This window comes from Penaeus vannamei, chromosome 10, assembly GCF_042767895.1.
Source record: "Penaeus vannamei isolate JL-2024 chromosome 10, ASM4276789v1, whole genome shotgun sequence".
Classification (NCBI taxonomy): Eukaryota; Metazoa; Arthropoda; class Malacostraca; order Decapoda; family Penaeidae; genus Penaeus; species Penaeus vannamei.
The window spans coordinates 25,205,776-25,223,275 of NC_091558.1; the positions used below are offsets into that span (position 1 = coordinate 25,205,776).

At 42.4% G+C, this 17,500-nt stretch overlaps 1 protein-coding gene across 1 annotated transcript in view; it reads right to left on the reverse strand.

The window, feature by feature from the left end:
• LOC138862894 (uncharacterized) overlaps positions 1-17,500 on the reverse strand; it is an 84,838-nt gene that overhangs the window by 13,447 nt on the left and 53,891 nt on the right. The window lies entirely within an intron of this gene.

Sequence of the window (17,500 nt, forward strand, 5' to 3'; positions counted from 1 at the left end):
ATACAGTTGAGAAATAACTTCATGAAACATCTTTAAAGTGGATTAATGAATAATAAATTGATGATTTTGATAAATCGAATAATTATAAATATGCTGAAAATCAAATATCACTCAATTAAGGAAAAAAAACTTCAGCAAAAAAACTGAAAACAAAAAAACAATTACACCAATAAGAATAACTCCCTATAGATCAAAGATTAAAGTTGCTTCAGCAAGAAAACAGCTTACCTACAAATGAAAGCTTAAAACAGACACTGAACCAAAAATATATAAAGAGAGCACAATGGTTTTGAAAAGAAGGATAAACAGGCCATCTCGAATTCCTAAACCTTGCCAAAGCCACACAAGACCTCTAAGGAGAATTAAACCAAGAGGCCTCCTTCGGCAGTAGAAAACTTTTGGACAACATTAGCACACTATTTCTAGCAGCCGAGTTAGAAACAAAATATGTGGAACGAGAACGGATGAAGAATGGGTAGAAGGTAGTAGAATAAGAGCGAGAAAAGGAGAGAGAGAAAGGAGGAAGAGAGGCAGAGGGAGGGAGGGAGAAAGTGGGAGGGAGGGATAGAGAGGGAGAAGGAGAGAGAGAGAGAGGGGGGGGGACAGTGTGTGTGTGAAAGACAAAGAAAGACATCGATATAGAGAAAGGGAGAGAGAGAGAGAAGTCGAGAGAGGAAGGGAGGGAGGCAGAGAAAGAAGTAGAATAAGCGAGATAGATAGATGGATAGAGAGAGAGCGAAAACGGAGAGAGAGCGAACAGAGACAGAGCGCGAGAGAGAGAGATTGAGAGAGAGCGAGAACAGAGAGAAAGAGAGAGAGCAGAGAGATAGAGAGAGAGCGAGAACAGAGAGAGAGAGACAGAGCGAAAACGGAGAGATAGAGAGATAGATAGAGAGAGAGAGAGAGGAGATAGAGATAGATAGACAGATAGAAATATAGATATATATATATAGAGAGAGAGCGAGAGAGAACAGAGAGAGAAGAGAAGAGAGAGAGAGCGAGAACAGAGAGAGAGAGAGAGAGAGAGAGAGAGAGAGAGAGAGAGAGAGAGAGAGAGAGAGAGAGAGAGAGAGAGAGAGAGCGAACAGAGAGAGAGAGAGAGCGAACAGAGAGAGAGAGAGAGCGAGAACAGAGAGAGAGAGAGAGAGAGCGAGAACAGCGAGAGAGAGAGAGGGCGAGAACAGAAAGAGAGAGAGAGAGAGAGAGAGAGAGAGAGAGAGAGAGAGAGGGAGAGGGAGAGGGAGAGGGAGAGGGAGAGGGAGAGGGAGAGGGGGAGAGGGGGAGAGGGAGAGAGAGAGGGAGAGAGGGAGAGAGAGAGGGAGAGAGGGGGAGGAGGAGAGAGGGAGAGAGAGAGAGAGAGAGAGAGAGAGAGAGAGAGAGAGAGAGAGAGAGAGAGAGAGAGAGAGAGAGAGAGAGAAAGAGAGAGAAAGAGAGAGAAAGAGAGCACAGAGAGAAAGAGAGAAGAGAGAGATAGAGAGAGAACAGAGAGGGAGAGAGCGCGCGGAGAACAGAGAGAGAGAGAGAGAGAGAGAGAGAGAGAGAGAGAGAGAGAGAGAGAGAGAGAGAGAGAGAGAGAGAGAGGGAGAGAGAGAGGGAGAGAGAGAGGGAGAGAAGGAGAGAGGGAGAGAGAGAGAGAGAGAGAGAGAGAGAGAGAGCAGATATATATATATATATATATATATATATATATATATAGAGAGAGAGAGAGAGAGAGAGAGAGAGAGAGAGATCAGACAGAAAGAGAGAGAGAGCAGAGACAGACAGAACGCGCGCGCGCGCACACACACACACAGTGTCAGGGTTCTGTGTTTTGCCCTGATTTGGTGGGTTTATGGAGACACAATTCTGCTTTCTTTGTTTATTGTTTGAGGCGGCTGGTAGGTAGCGTGGCGGGGGCTGTGTCTCATGCTGGTGCAGTAGTGGGCAAGGTTGACCAAAGTCACGTCGAGCGGTAACGCGCGTGTGGGGGGCGAGCCCCGAAAGAAGGTCTGGTCAGGGCCGAGAGCCCTGGTCAAGTGTTCTGCCCTGGGTCAACTTGTCGAAGCATTCAAGAACAGGGTCGGTCCTATCACTGGGGGACGTCGCTAGGTACCCCTCGTTCCTCAGATCGCTCAGCATACGCTAACCGTCGTCCGCGACGGTCTGGTGCTGGCTTTCTCTGAAATAAGTACACCGAGGCAGAGACAGGGCAAGAGATAGGAGGGCAAACGGGGGGGGGGGGGTTGTGTGATAGCAATGGCCGTCAGATATAATCAAAATGTATCAGATTGCAATGTGTTATTTCAAATATTTTCACGAATTTTCAATTTTTATTTATTTTTTTCAATAATTCACTGTCCAAGGATAGAAAGAGTAGCATGTTTAGGGACACAATTGCAATAGTCCGCGAGGACTTGCTTGAGTTGCAATTGCCTCAGATAGCAGATGAAAATCTACAAGAGATAAACATTGTGCAGAACTACAAGGAAGCAAAAGGTGTCGCAGTTCGCAAGAACGTCTTGAACGACTAACTTCCTTGGGAAAATAATGAAAATGCAACAATGCAGAGTTCAGAAGTGTGCATTGCAATAGTGCATACGGTATACGTCTGACTAATAGTAAATGTATCTCATTTCATTGAAATTGTGTATCACACGTCACCATCAGCAATTTGTGGCAAAGCAATAATGAAAACAGGTAATGCAGTCCTCATACTTCGGGAGCGACTCATTATAACAAAATATACTTTCTCAAGACAACATTTGCACGATAAAACGTAATACAAGACAAAAATACACGATTGGCGCAAGTCGGTAATCTTCCGGAAACAGTACTCATGTAATTCTTGTGCAATTAACGGGTTTCTGCGGGGCGATGTGCGCATGTGACTGCATGAGTGGTGAGTGGACGTGTTAGTGATTCGTGAGTTATGAAATGAGTAAGTCAGAGTATAGCACACAAGTAGAAAATAGAATGTTGATAGATTTTGTTAGTCATTAGTAGTTTGTCAAAGGTAAGAGCGAAAGTAAAAAAGGAATAGGATGGCGTGGAAGTTGGAAGAAATAAGCGAAGGGGAGGAGTGGGTGGGCGGGAGGCTAAGGTAAAAGAGGTATAGGTGAGGATGTACACTGAGCTGAAGTCAACGGATTCTTTTCAGGACGCATTGTGTACGACTAGTAATGGTGCATATTCACGTGGTGTTTGCATTTTGTTTGAGCTTGTAAATTGTTTTTTTTCCTTGAAGTATTATTGCAAAGAGATATGAAAGTTGTAAAGCTACAATAAGCACCGGTGACTGTTGCCTGTTTAGCGTTTTCCTGCATTAATTAAAAATAATTCGTTCTAACTGACATGACCTAAGGGTCAGTGAAGGGCGCCGGGGAAGAAACACTGTCATACAAGCGCAGAAGCAAGGGGGTCTAGCTTATTCTCGACCAAGTGATGGGCTCTGCCACTAGAAACGATGATGTTATGACCCTTAATATCAGGCACTAAACCCCGGACACGAGTTTGCATCCAGGGTATTACCCTCAATGGTTAAATTACAAAGGAGATGACGGCCTATCACCGTTCAGATTCTGAGTCCCGCTTCTTATTTACCTTGTCAGGAAAAACATAACACTCATTACTGCGTTACCCGAAGTAGTTAATGTGTTACTACGCGCTTGACATATTTTAAAGACACATTGCCAACGAAGAAGAATTAGACTTTAGTAACCATGCCAATTAAATATCTGGGCCCATCATCAAGAGCTCCAAATGCCGAAAAAAGTGAAAATCGAAGCAATCCAGACGGTAAAAAAGTAGACATTTCCAGATATAAAGGTATCTGGTTTATTATTATACGGTGTGAACGCAGTTTATCTTGCTGTACATACCGAGGTGAAGAGAATGCGTACCAAGAGGTGTTGGGGTGCTCTGCCCCCATTAACCCTCTCACCTGGCAGTGCCCAAAGGGTATGCTTGGTGACAGTAACATCAATTGTAATATTAAGGTGGTTTAATGGTAAATACGTTTTTTTTTTTTTTTTTTTTTTTTTGGGGGGGGGCTGGAACATGTGAATTCCCATTGTTTGACAAAGGGCGGGTTAAGTACTGTTTAGTTTAGTCCTTTATTTACCACCCTGGCTTACTGCACAGGCGTGGGCAAGCTGTGGTATATTTGATGCATGGTCAAAGCATTATATAATGGTATTACAGTGTAAATCTAGATCATAAAATTATTACGGTCTAAAATATATCATTTAAGAGAAAAGAACAATCAGTAATTTATCTACTCATCTATCAAACCGGCATACAGCTTGGGCGTGGAAAGGCAATGTAACATTTGATATGTGGTCATGTGATACTACATTCCAAATTTAGGATATAACATAATTATATCTTCCAAGACATAAGATGACATGAAGTAGTTACATAGTTCTCCATAACTCATGCTAGGTGGTCTGAAAGGCTGTATTACATGGCACTCTTGAGATATAATGTACATAGGTGGTCTGAAAGGCTGTATTACATGGCACTCTTGAGATATAATGTACAAGTGTTCGCTTATATTCTTCATTGCATAATTTACACTTTCTTCAACATTTCAGGCTGTACTGACCTGCCAGTACAATCTATATCCTAGCCTGATTCTTGCGGTCACAATATCACACTGTCTTGTTCCTGTTTTGTATAAACCATAGATGAATACATCTTGCATAAACCGGTCATAGTGCTTTATGCTACAGCTTTCAGGCCGTTGAGAATTAATCAAGTCAGACAAGTCGTCTTTGAAGGAAGTTTTAATTATGTGTTAAATCCTAGCAAGAGGTACTCCAAGATCTATATCCACACTTTGCTTGTCACATGCTGATTTTGCTAGGCGGTCAGCATGATCATGCCTGGGGATTCCAACATGCCATGGTATCCACACAAAACCTATGTCATGGCCTCGTTCTTTTGCACGATACACATTTATCCTTATATCATTTGCAATATTTCCTGCACCTTTGTCTGGTGTGTTCAATGCCTGGAGAGCACTCTGTGAGTCGCAAAAAATGACTCCTGAGCCTTCACTTAATAGAAATTCGGTGGCTATGAGCATTCCTGCCAACTCAGTTTGCGTAGTGCTAGCCTAGTCATGAACCCGCCAACAATCCTGGTGCTGCAAAATATTGTTTTTATATACAACATAAGCGCATCCTGCTCTACTCCCAGACTGCAAGGATCCATCAGTGTAGCATTCATATGCATTGGGCATAGTTTCAAGGTGCTCATTAATAATTGCCAAAGCATACTGCTTAAGTACAGCAGGGGGGACACTGTCTTTTTTGGGGGCAGTCGTATAAAATACACTTAGGTCCGACATTTTCCACTGTGGAGCAGAACGTCCATGTAGGGTCTTAGTTATGGATATGTTCAGCTGAGACAAGTGCTTACATGTCACTTGTTGCCATGAATTTGAATTTGAATCGATGTTACCATTCAAAGTTAGCTCCATTATTCTATGTTTTAGTTGTCTTTGGAACTCTGTACAATAGAGGGGTTCTCTTATTGCTTTGACGCTAAATGTGGTTTATATATATAATATTCTTTCATAGACAGACGGCAAATTAAGTTCTGTTCTCATATTCACAATCCTCGTTGTCTTAGGGGCACCGAGAATAAGCCTCATGGCCTCATTTTGTAATTTTCTAAACTAGCCAACTCTGATTCCTTGTATAATACTAGGTGCAATGCATGATAATCTATGACCGACCGTATGTATGACAGGTAAAAGTCTAGCAATATTGACATTAAGTTTGTCTTTGCCGACAAGTGTCCTAAGTGGCTTCAGCCGTTCCCACCTTTTCTTCAGGTTTTGTATGAACTCTGCATCATTAACAGCCACCCCGAGATATTTGTATTGGTAACAGAGATCTAGCTCAACGTCATTGACGTGAAACCTTGGCAGAGGGATTGTTTTAGGGTTAAGTGTCTTGGTTTTTTCAGTCGATATTATCAAGCCACACTCTGTAGCCTTTGCTGAAAGCACATCAAGAATCTGTTGCATTCTCTCCTCGGATGAGGATTTAATGCAAATATCATCGGCATAGCAAATAATGGAATCATTGCAATCAAGTGGTATATCGCCTAGTAATCTATGCATTAGGATGTTAAATAGCATGGGACTAAGTATGCCTCCCTGAGGTGTGCCGAGTTTAAACACTTGCATGAGTACTCTTAACACCCCTGAAGAAAACCTGAGCCGATCGATTGGATAGATACATTTGAATCCATGTTAGCAGTTTTCCCTGGATACCAAAGCTAGCTAGTTGCTCAAGGATCATTTCTTTGTTTGCAATATCAAAGGCAGATTGAAGATCAAGAAATACGGTTTGCATACCTGGTATTGAGTTTGTTAAGAAATCCATACAGCCTGAGGGATAACTTGGCATGAGAGAATTATTCTCTCAAGTACTTTGCACAGACAGGAGGTTAAGGAAATTGGTCTGTATTTGTCAGTGTTGGATTTGGGTCTATAAAGGTGTAAGAGTGGGTTGCCTGGCACCTGCGCAATGAGGCGAAGAACACTGTAAGTAATGCCATCCTCGCCAGGGGCTGTTGCCTTGCCTTTCACAAGGGCATTTCTCAGTTCCCACTCGGTTATTTCGGCAAAGTCGGATGGGTCAATAGCAGCACAGGCTACTGCTATATTGAATTTTCTATCTATTTTTGACTTGTCGAGGTGATCTTTTATCCCTTGTGGAAGTGAGCTCAGCAGAGTTTTTTCAGCCCACTGCTCCAGCAGCCATGGAAGTTTGACTATTGATGCTTTGCAAAAACTGTTCCCAGTGTTTACTACGAATCTCAGTTTTTAGTTCTCTGAATTCTTTATTGGCTTTAAGAAACTGAATAAGATTGTCTGACGTCTTATCATCTTTATAGCAATTGGCAAGCTCCTGAACTCGTCGATGTTCCTTGGCTAGAATTGGGTCATTGATCCACCTCGGAGCATGGGAGGTTTGGGTTCTCTTTTTCTTCGAGTTTTCGTGAACAGACCCATGTGTTATAGTAGTCAGTGACAACTTTGATTAAATCCTGAGAGAAATGTTGTTACTTCATATGTGTTGTACCAATCAAAGACACGTGCCTTGAAGTGATGCTCCAGGCCCGGTGGGATGATTATTCTAAGCCTAGGTATTTTAGGGGCTGAGTTGCTGTCAACAGTATAGTCAGTTCAGATTGCAAAGTTGTCACTAATTCTCATACCAGTGAAGTAAAGACATTACCATGAACTAGATTTTTGCCAAATACGTATTCTAACCTGCCACCTCCCAAATGAGTTTCTATTTCTGTGTCATATACTGTCAGTGATCTACTATTAATGAAGGTTTGAATTCTTCCCCATTACTATTACGCTGGCTGTCTGCAAAGTGTGGATGCCTTGCATTAAGCTCGCCCATGCATAACGTGACTTGGTTGTGAAAATTGGGTAAAGAACAAGCCAGAAATTTTGACGATCTGGCAATTTATATTATATAGTGAAAAATACCCAAAGGCAGTCTGAATTTTTAAATGATGAAATTGAACATCAGTGTTCCCGGATTTTTTAAATAATTTATGTGGCAATGTTACCTTCCCATATGTCAACAATCCAGTCATGGCTGTATTCACATAAGAATGATATCCCTTAATTGAAGGTGCAATTTTCATTTTAACAGCAGCAGCAAAAGGTTCTTGCATGCAAATCACATCAATATTATATTTACGAATATAAAACTCTAGGTTACTCAGCCTAGGCTTAATACTACGCATATTCCATGATATGAATTTAATTGTGCGTCTATCCATATGTGAGTAGTGTATTATTATGTAATCTGTACTTAATGCACATCTATATTAATCTATATTAATCTGTTCTTAATCCATTGATATTACGAAATTTAGGTTTACATAAGAAACATATAACTTCATGAATAATGTAGATTCTATTACAGATGAGTGTCCTAAGTTTAAAAGTACTTTTAACCATGTCAAAGATTAGGTCTTAGCTTTGTCCCACTTCTTAGCACAGTCCCCTCGGTTGTTGTGCCGGGTGTACCTGGGGGGCTGGTGGCGTCATTGGACTCTTGGTCTGACTCGGTGCCGCAGGGATCGTGGTAGTGTTCGTCGCTGCTGCTGTCAGCGCTGACACACCCACTCTGGTTATCAACACTGATGTCCTGACATCGTATCTGCTCGCTCGTTTCTTTAACACTAATAGGAGCACTAGTATCTCGGCAATGACAGTCCCTGTTCATTTTTTCCTTGTCCTGTCTCAAGTTATTGCTTTCTTGTCTCAGAGCTTTGATTTCCTTTAAAAGCTCCTGCACATTTATGTCACTATGGTCAGCTGGCGTGATGTCACTTCTTCCACATGGTTGTGCGGGGGATTCCCCGGCCAGGCCTGCGGTCATCCCTGCCCGAGGGTGAGGGACGACCGCCTCGGCTGGCGCCTGGGGGGGAAGGGGGGTCGCGGTCTTGAGCTCTGTGATGATTAGCATCATCTTGACAACCTGCTCCTTCAACAACAAAACCGTGTCACATAATTCGGCTACCTCTACATCCCCACTCGCCGACAGCCCCGGGAAGTCTCTGCGGCTGGGGACCTCACACACGGCACGGCTGGGCACTCCCCCGGCACGCTGGCCGCGGGTTGGGTTAGGAAGGCCGCGCTGGTCACTCGCGGTCGGTGCCGGGGCCACAGGGGGTTGGGGGGAGGGGTTGGGGGGAGGGGCCAGGGCAGGGAGGGCCGCGCTGGTCACTCGCGGTCGGTGCTGCGGCCACAGGAAGAGGGGGGGGAGGTGCCAGGGCAGGGAGGGCTGTGCACCCCCAGTGCCAGGCAGTCACACCTGCCTTCCCACACCTAAAAGCAGGATGGGATGAAGCTCGGTGCATCTGCAGTAGGCTCTTGCCCTGCAGCACTGCGAGGACACTCCTTGGCAGTGTCTTGCTCGCCACATGCTGTGCAGCATGCCTTATCCTTGCAATACTTAGCTACATGGCCGCTTCCCATGCAGTTGTAGCATAAGACAGGGGATGCCCTCCACGGCCGCACATGGCTGGTGGGCATGTACTTTCCGAAGAAATTGAAGGGGGTTGCTATCCTTTCCATACGATGCGGATTCGGTTTAATGGTTGGCCATCCTTGTGCACTCGAATGGACTTGTGAACTCCATCGAGTGCATATGCGTTTTCAAGGTCAAGGTCCTTGATATAATGTGTGATGAGGTATTCGTCATATTTTTCCGATTTCTTTTTTTAATTTGCATGATTTGCATCAATAAGTCCCCTAGTAAGGTTTTCTATATAGCTCTGCTGGGAGCGAGGGACATAGATATATGGTGAGGAGTGCTTGTCCCCTTGCACAAGGTCAATGGGTGTACCCCAGTTTTTTTAATTTTGGCGTATCAGTCCGTAGAATTTCAAATAAGGAGAAAATTGAAGATCATAGCATTGTAGGCAATGAAAAACCATTCACTGCTATCAAAATTGATTTGCAGAAGCAAACTTATTTGTGATATACAACGAAAATGTAGGGCACAGAAAGATGCATGCATCTTCAACGTTCAGCCATCCTTGCGTTCCAGTAAACAACTTAGCTGCACAGGATACCAAATGAACTGACTGTTTGGGTGCATTTAGCTTGTGACGTCACGGCCACAGTGTCATTAGACATAATTGTGCACCACTGCCCTCTCCTTGCATTTTTTTTTTTTTTTTTTTTTTTGTCACAGCTCTCGTTATTTGTTCCAAAGGTGAAGGTTGTTTACAGTGATACTTCTTTGAATTTTCAAATTTTGAGGTGAAATCAATCTTTCACTGACATTATTACAATAATGGGGATACCACTAAACTCAGTGAAATACAACCATATTCTAATTGTAGAATTTCGTCAGCTGTTCATCACTTCCCAATCACCGTCCCCTCAACTTCAAGGTGGTAGGGAAATATGGCAATCGGGAGGGCATAGGCCCCTGGTTTGGATTTTTTTTTTTTTTTTTTTTTTTAGTTCATACTGTGATCCTTCTAGTAGTTTATGCGTTTAAGATGCAGTTCACTCACTGGTTTGTTTGGGCAACACCATGTCAAATCATCTATGGCCGAATCTTAGTCTCGGGATTTTACATTTTTCATTTTCTTTATCATGTAAAATGCTATTCTTGGCTCAGATTTTTAATTTCCTACATTCTTTTGCTTTTCCAATTGCATAGTATGAACAATATCACCCCTCCCCCCCCAAACCCAGGTTTCCCAACAGGAAGTTGGGGACTTTGTCTCTCAAACAGGTGCGGACCTATCATAAACATTTACCCGCATTTTTAATCATTAATCATGTCTAAGCCTGTTTTACCCCATAATTTCCCTGATATACTTCATGCTCTCCCCTGTTACACATTTATGCTCTTAAAGCCTTTTATTAATGTTACTATACTTCACTTATGAGTTCTAAGATTGATTTATATCCTTCTTTGCAATTGTGTGCATTTCACTAGCCGCCAGGTTGACAGCTCATTAGCTCGCTCATTTCGAGGTGGAACGCCGGTAAATGTTGTGTTTCCAGTGTTGTATTCATTCTTAAGACTATACAGTGACAATAAGATAAAGATAAAATAAGACTTCAGTAACGGAACCAGTTTAATTTCTGGGCCCATCAAGAGCTCCAAATGCCGAAAATAGTAATTAAAATCGAGGCAATCCAGACGGTAGATAGAATAGCACGAAAGTTTGACAGTTCCAGATATAAAGGTATTTAGTTTTTTTACGGTGTAAATGCAACTCTATCTTCCTGTACATACCGAGGTGAAGAGAATGTGTCCTGGGGGGTGTTGGGGTGGAGCCTCCCATCAACCCTTCCCTTGGGCAGTGCCCAAAGAGCTCACCTAGTCACAGCAACTTCAATTGTTATATTAGGCTGGTTTATTTGTCAATATTTTTGTTAGGGGAGATGGAACATGATTTCCCTTAGTTTTACCGAAAGGTGGGTTGGCCCGTAGAGTTTTAATGGCTGATTTTTTTAAATTTCTATTTTATTTTTATTTTTATTTATTTATTTTATTTTATTTATTATTATATATATATATATTTTTTTTTTTGCTAGTTTTACGCCTTTTAGATCGTTATTCTTGTTATTTAATTCTGTTTCACCCCCCTACTAATGAAATCAAGATTGTTGATGGAGAAATGGAACTCGATCTCCTGAACAATTCATCCACTGAAACAATAGTACAAGTAAATTTCCAGCTTGTCGCCTTTTACACGAAAAATAATATATGCAAATGACAGAGCGAGTGATTCTAAAAAAATTATCCTCTATGTACTTCAACCTCTTTGTACTCAAAAATATCAACATTTTAAAAATCGCCATCTGATATCCTTTCATTCCTTTTGTAAACAAATAATGCCATTTAATTTTTCTACATTTAGTGTAATAATTGATTATCGTGCATAGATTAAGCCCACATACCGTTATTCGATTTAGAATTTTGTTTCTGCTTTAAAAGATATAACAATACAGCGCCTATATTACAATAATATCGAGTATTTACAACAAAAACATTTCTAACGCTGCACAAATTGATTTGGCTCACCCATATTATGCCTGGGATTTTCAAATACAAAAATGTTATCACATGAATTGCGTACAAAACCTCTTGAAAAATGTATTCTACACTACATGCACTTGACATTAACATAATGAGTAAAGCTAATGGAGTAACTCATACCAAAATAGATCTCAGGTGCAGTGGGCGTTACCCTAACGATTATACTGTCATCTGATTATTTTGAAAGCAATGATAACGCTCTCGGATTCCTGAGAGCACACGGTGTTATGCCAAGGTTAACTGTCCGCATTGCGATTTACCTTGCAAATACCGTGAAGATCGACCCTGTGGCAGATGGAAAAGAAAAACTATGTTGTAAAAGTTACGTTTTCTCGATCAGCGTTTACCGTGGCACGTTTCTGCCCCATTTGGCACCATATAAAGTAGTTTAGTTTATTAATCACTGGTGGCAAAAGTATTAGGATCATGAATTTGTCACAACATGTATTGGCAGATTGGAGTTTTTGTTCTGAGGTAACCCAAAATTGGTTATAAAATCAAAATTCAATAGTATCAATCAAAACAAATTCATTGTGCCACTCCTGGACAGTGACCGAAACCTTGAACATCATGGTTACAACTATCTGAGCATTAATCATTCTGAAAATTTTGTAGATCCACACGACCCACAAATCCATAAACAGAACACTGAAAGATTGTGTCGCGATCTTAGAGTGGTATTTATTTAGAAAAGATCATTCTGATTCGGCTTTCCATTCATTTTTTGTTGAAGTGTCATCGCTGTATCTGACATAAGGCAGGGTTCTATGGGACCAGCCCCTGGTTGCCTCAGTTCTTCTCAATGAGGGTAGTTCATCCAAAAGTGAATGAAAATAAGTAAGGGTTAATCTTTAAGGTATGGCCGCACTAAATTAGGGCAAACTGAAAATAATAATCGTATAGAGGACAAAAAGTAATAGTGGTTGGTATTAGAAATAATCTGCAGACATGAATGGGAACACCACAAATAGAGGAAAAAGGTTGTGGAAAGCGCCGCTCACAGCTTAAGCACATTCGGTGCTCCAGTGGGTAAGTCCACTCGCTCGGCGCAAAAGATTAAGTTTCAGCGCAGTTCGCACGTTATATCCTACTGCACACCTACGTCACCACTACCTCATGACCAATCAGGAGGCGGCGGTTTAGCATAAATTTTTATTTTCTCATTATAGTTCAAGTATATTCCATGTACTATATCATATAAAGGCACATGCCTAGCGACTATCTTTTCATATATATTCACATCACAGCCGTTTTTCCGTTAAAATGTGTAATTTGATCCTTAATTTTGGCTAATTCATTAATATTCTTAATTACCAAACTACTCAAACAACAGTCAATAATTAACACATTTTGAGTATGCAAATAACAAGCACATTTCTCGACTACACCAGTGAAGTGGTTCATTCTTTTCATTGACAATGACTGATGTGTCATTTGTGTTATGGTAGTGTGCTCTACGTTTCATCGAAATTTAATGGAAAATGGAAGAGATAATTTTTTTTTTTTTTTTTTTTTTTTTTTTTTTTTTACAGATTCACAGAATCATCCAAAATGCAAGAAAGTGTGAAAAGTGCAGTACATTTTTTTTTACTGTTCCAACTCTATCTCGCTGTGATACCGAGGTGAAGAGGTTTCCCGGGGGGGTGCTGGAGAGTGGAGCCCCCTAATAACCCTCCCCAAAGGGCATGCCCAGTCACTGCAACTTGGACCGTTGAGTAAATCTTGTGTTTAATACCGTGTGCACTTGTGCTTTCTTCTGTTTAAATATGGCAGCATAATCGGACACTCGCAGTTCTTCAGTTTTAGAAAATGTAAATTTTGGCTCGCATTTCCGAAAAGTCGCATTTCTTTCACCTTCGTAAATAAGAAGTTTGGCTTGTATTTTCGAAAAGTCGCATTTCATTGCATTCATAATTAACATCAGTCATTTACTGACACTGAAATCAAGCTGAGCCCACTCTTTATCCCCCTTCCCCCCAACCCACGGTTCTCCACGTATCACCAAGATTGTTGGGTGAAGTTGAGGACTTAGTTGCTGGCGAGTGCATCTATACCGCAAAGAATAACCTAGGTAAGAATTCATAATCTGTATTGGTTTCTTTTTTAATTTCCATAGTAGTGTATAAATACAGAACACAATGTTACATAACAAATTACATTTAGTGGACTTCCAATGCAAATTTTATAAGATTTGTCGATAATAAATGAATCGTGTGAAACAGTAAGACATGAACACCATGTATAATGAGCAATTATTGCCAAGGTAGCGATTATAGTGTATGGCAAATGGCAACAAATCCTAGCCAATGAGAACTGAGGAAAATGACGTTAGTCTCTCTTGACCTATTAATTCGTTTTTTCAGAAATGTTAGAAATCGCAAAATAGATTTATCACCAGAAATAATACCATATAGAGAACAAATGATCAAGTAAAATGACGGAAGCGCAAGAATAGAGGCTTAGTAATATTTCAATTGGTTATAATGAGAACCGGCAAATTACTCATATATAGGAAAATGTACTGTAGATATCAATCAGGTTTACAGTAAAATTAGTGTATGGAATGATTACCTTAACGTAAACTAAGACATTTTTCATCTATGGCATAAGGTGCGCAAATCAAATATTATTCAACAGAGAAGAGAGAATATCGACCCATCTTTATTAAGTCCCTTGCCTTGTTGACATTGCGAATGTAAACAAAATTATGACCAGTTAACTCATTCCTGCGCTCTCTTAGGTAGATCATATACTGCTATGCTGTTGTCAAAACAATATTTGACTAATTATCAGTGTCTGCTGTTCCACATTTATGCTTTCAAAGGCCTTTGTTCATGATGTTATACCTCATTTAAGTGTTTCAAGAATTATTAGACTGATTTACAGGAATTGGTTTGAAGAACCTGCGTGTGCATTTCCGCCGCCAGATTTGACAGGAGGATTCCCGGGCATTCAGTGACAGAAGGCCGGCGATTAATGTCTTGTTTTCGGTGTTGCATCGATTCTAGGTTGTTCTTACTAGTATACAGTGGAAACGAAGAAGAAAAGACCTTAATAACTATAGGAGTTTGATTTCTGAAGCCATCATGTACTCCAAGTCCAAAAAAAGTGATAAAATTAAGTGACCCACATAAGACTGATCAAAAGAAGTGAAAGAAAATTGACAGTTTGGTCTTTCGATATATAAAGGTATTTGGTTTATTGTTTACAGTATGGATGTAGCTCTATCTTGCCGTATAGGAAAAGGTCTAGGATAGGACCGCACCAATTGGGAGAAAATTGAAGATCATAGCATTGAAGGTGATGGAAAATTACATACCTTGCTATTAAAATTGATTTGCAGAGGTGAACCTATTCAAGTTGATCGACGCAAATGTGACGCGTAAAGTACCGCGCAGAGACTAAGTCCCCATGTGCCTCCAGTGACAAAGTCCAAACGCGACCAAATGTTTACAAAGTTCTTGCACAGTTTTCACACCTACTGCTGGGCCATTGCGCATGTACGTCACATGACGTCACTAGGAATAGTGTACTTTTTAACTTTTTATGCATATTTCATACGGATCTATCTTAATATTTTTGGTTGTTTAACCAATTATATTAACTTTTTTTTTTTTTTTTTGTCTCACATTAACAGTGTTTAGTCGGTTATAGCCTGTGTTTAACATGTTTTTACAACCGTTGCATTTCCTATTCTGCCCATGTAAACTAAGGAGGGTCACTTTGACAGCCGGTCAGTTTGAAGTATGGCTAACCGGTGTCAAGACTGTGACAGCGGGTTTGGTGAATTTTTCAAAAAGTTTTCATATTTCGAAGGTCTTTTAAGTTTGTGCAAAGATCACAAACTTATTATATTAGATACAATTAAGTGTGAAAAGTGCGGCGCAGACTGCCGGACAGATCTGAACAAAAAACTTTTTCGGTGTGACAAATCCCGAAAAATTGGTTGTCCTCAAAAAATTGTTGAAATCGATGAGATCAAATTGGGAAAGCAGAAATATAATGTTGGCTGTATAATAGAAGGACAGTGGGTGTTTGCGGCGTTTGCCGTCAAACAAAAAAAAAATTCCTTGTCCTAGGAATTGTTGGAAGGCATATAAATGTCTTCAACATTAAGGATTCAAACACCTCACAGTGAACCAATCCATTAATTTCGTGGACCCTGTTACAGCCGCTCATACAACACCATTGAAAGGAGGTGGAGAGAGGCAAAGGCAAAAGTTCCTCGCTACAGTAGGAGGAAATACCACTTCGTGGGCTAATTGGCTCGGGCGATGTTCCAGATGAACATCCCTGAGACCAACAAGCGTCTGCACGAATTCCTTGCCGTAGCTCGCCTGTAACGCCACACTAAGGTATGTAAAATGTAATACGGTAAAACGTATTCGAGAGGGGGTTCGAAGTGGAGACCACTGCTGCTGAATCACGGCGATCGGCTAGGGAAGAACGACCATCGGGAGGGGGTCCGGGGGCGTAGCCCCTGGGTTAGGAAGGTTTTTCGTTTTTTATGGCCCCCAGCTAGTTAAGAATGGCGATCAGCTAGGGAAGCATGGCGATCGGCTAGGGAAGCACGGCGTTCGGGTAGGACAGCACAGTGATCGGCTAGGGAAGCACGGCGATCGGGTAGGACAGCACAGCGATCGGCTAGGGAAGCGCGGCGATCGGGTAGGACAGCGCGGCGATCGGCTAGGGAAGCGCGGCGATCGGCTAGGGAAGCGCGGCGATCGGCTAGGGAAGCGCGGCGATCGGCTAGGGAAGCGCGGCGATCGGCTAGGGAAGCGCGGCGATCGGCTAGGGAAGCGCGGCGATCGGCTAGGGAAGCGCGGCGATCGGCTAGGGAAGCGCGGCGATCGGCTAGGGAAGCGCGGCGATCGGCTAGGGAAGCGCGGCGATCGGCTAGGGAAGTGCGGCGATCGGCTAGGGAAGCGCGGCGATCGGCTAGGGAAGCGCGGCGATCGGCTAGGGAAGCGCGGCGATCGGCTAGGGAAGCGCGGCGATCGGCTAGGGAAGCGCGGCGATCGGCTAGGGAAGCGCGGGGATCGGCTAGGGAAGCGCGGGGATCGGCTAGGGAAGCGCGGGGATCGGCTAGGGAAGCGCGGGGATCGGCTAGGGAAGCGCGGGGATCGGCTAGGGAAGCGCGGGGATCGGCTAGGGAAGCGCGGGGATCGGCTAGGGAAGCACTGCGATCGGCTAGGGAAGCGCGGGGATCGGCTAGGGAAGCACTGCGATCGGCTAGGGAAGCACTGCGATCGGCTAGGGAAGCACTGCGATCGGCTAGGGAAGCACTGCGATCGGCTAGGGAAGCACTGCGATCGGCTAGGGAAGCACTGCGATCGGCTAGGGAAGCACTGCGATCGGCTAGGGAAGCACGGCAATCAGCTAGGATTGTAACTCGTGCGATTCTTGGCTCGAGTTCTTCATTTTTCCACTTTATCATTCAAATTAAGACTCTTGGCTCGGGTTTTTCAATTTTTTAACTGATTTTAATTTTTGAATAACGCATATTTGCGATTTTCTCCATATTTATCCCCCCTCCCCAAAACCCCCAGTTCCCCACGGGATCCCCCAAGATTGTTGGCTGGAGTCAGGGACTTTGTCTCTGGCGGGTGTGGTCCTATAGTAAACATTTACCGCTGTACATACCAAGGTAAAGAGAATTTTAGTGCGTCGTAACGTACACTTTCAAAGGTGGCGGGCATGTCCGTAGAGATTCATTAGCTGATTTTTAGCGTTTTAAAAAGACTATATTCCCTAATAAACTTCATGCCCTCCCCTGCTAACGGACAACACATCATGATCGCCGGCTGTGATACTAAGAAAATGATCATCAGATTCATTCTCGACACACAAAAATAAATCTGATGATATAAATATTGTCTTGGAAGTCCCAATTGTCATAATCAAGAAAATAA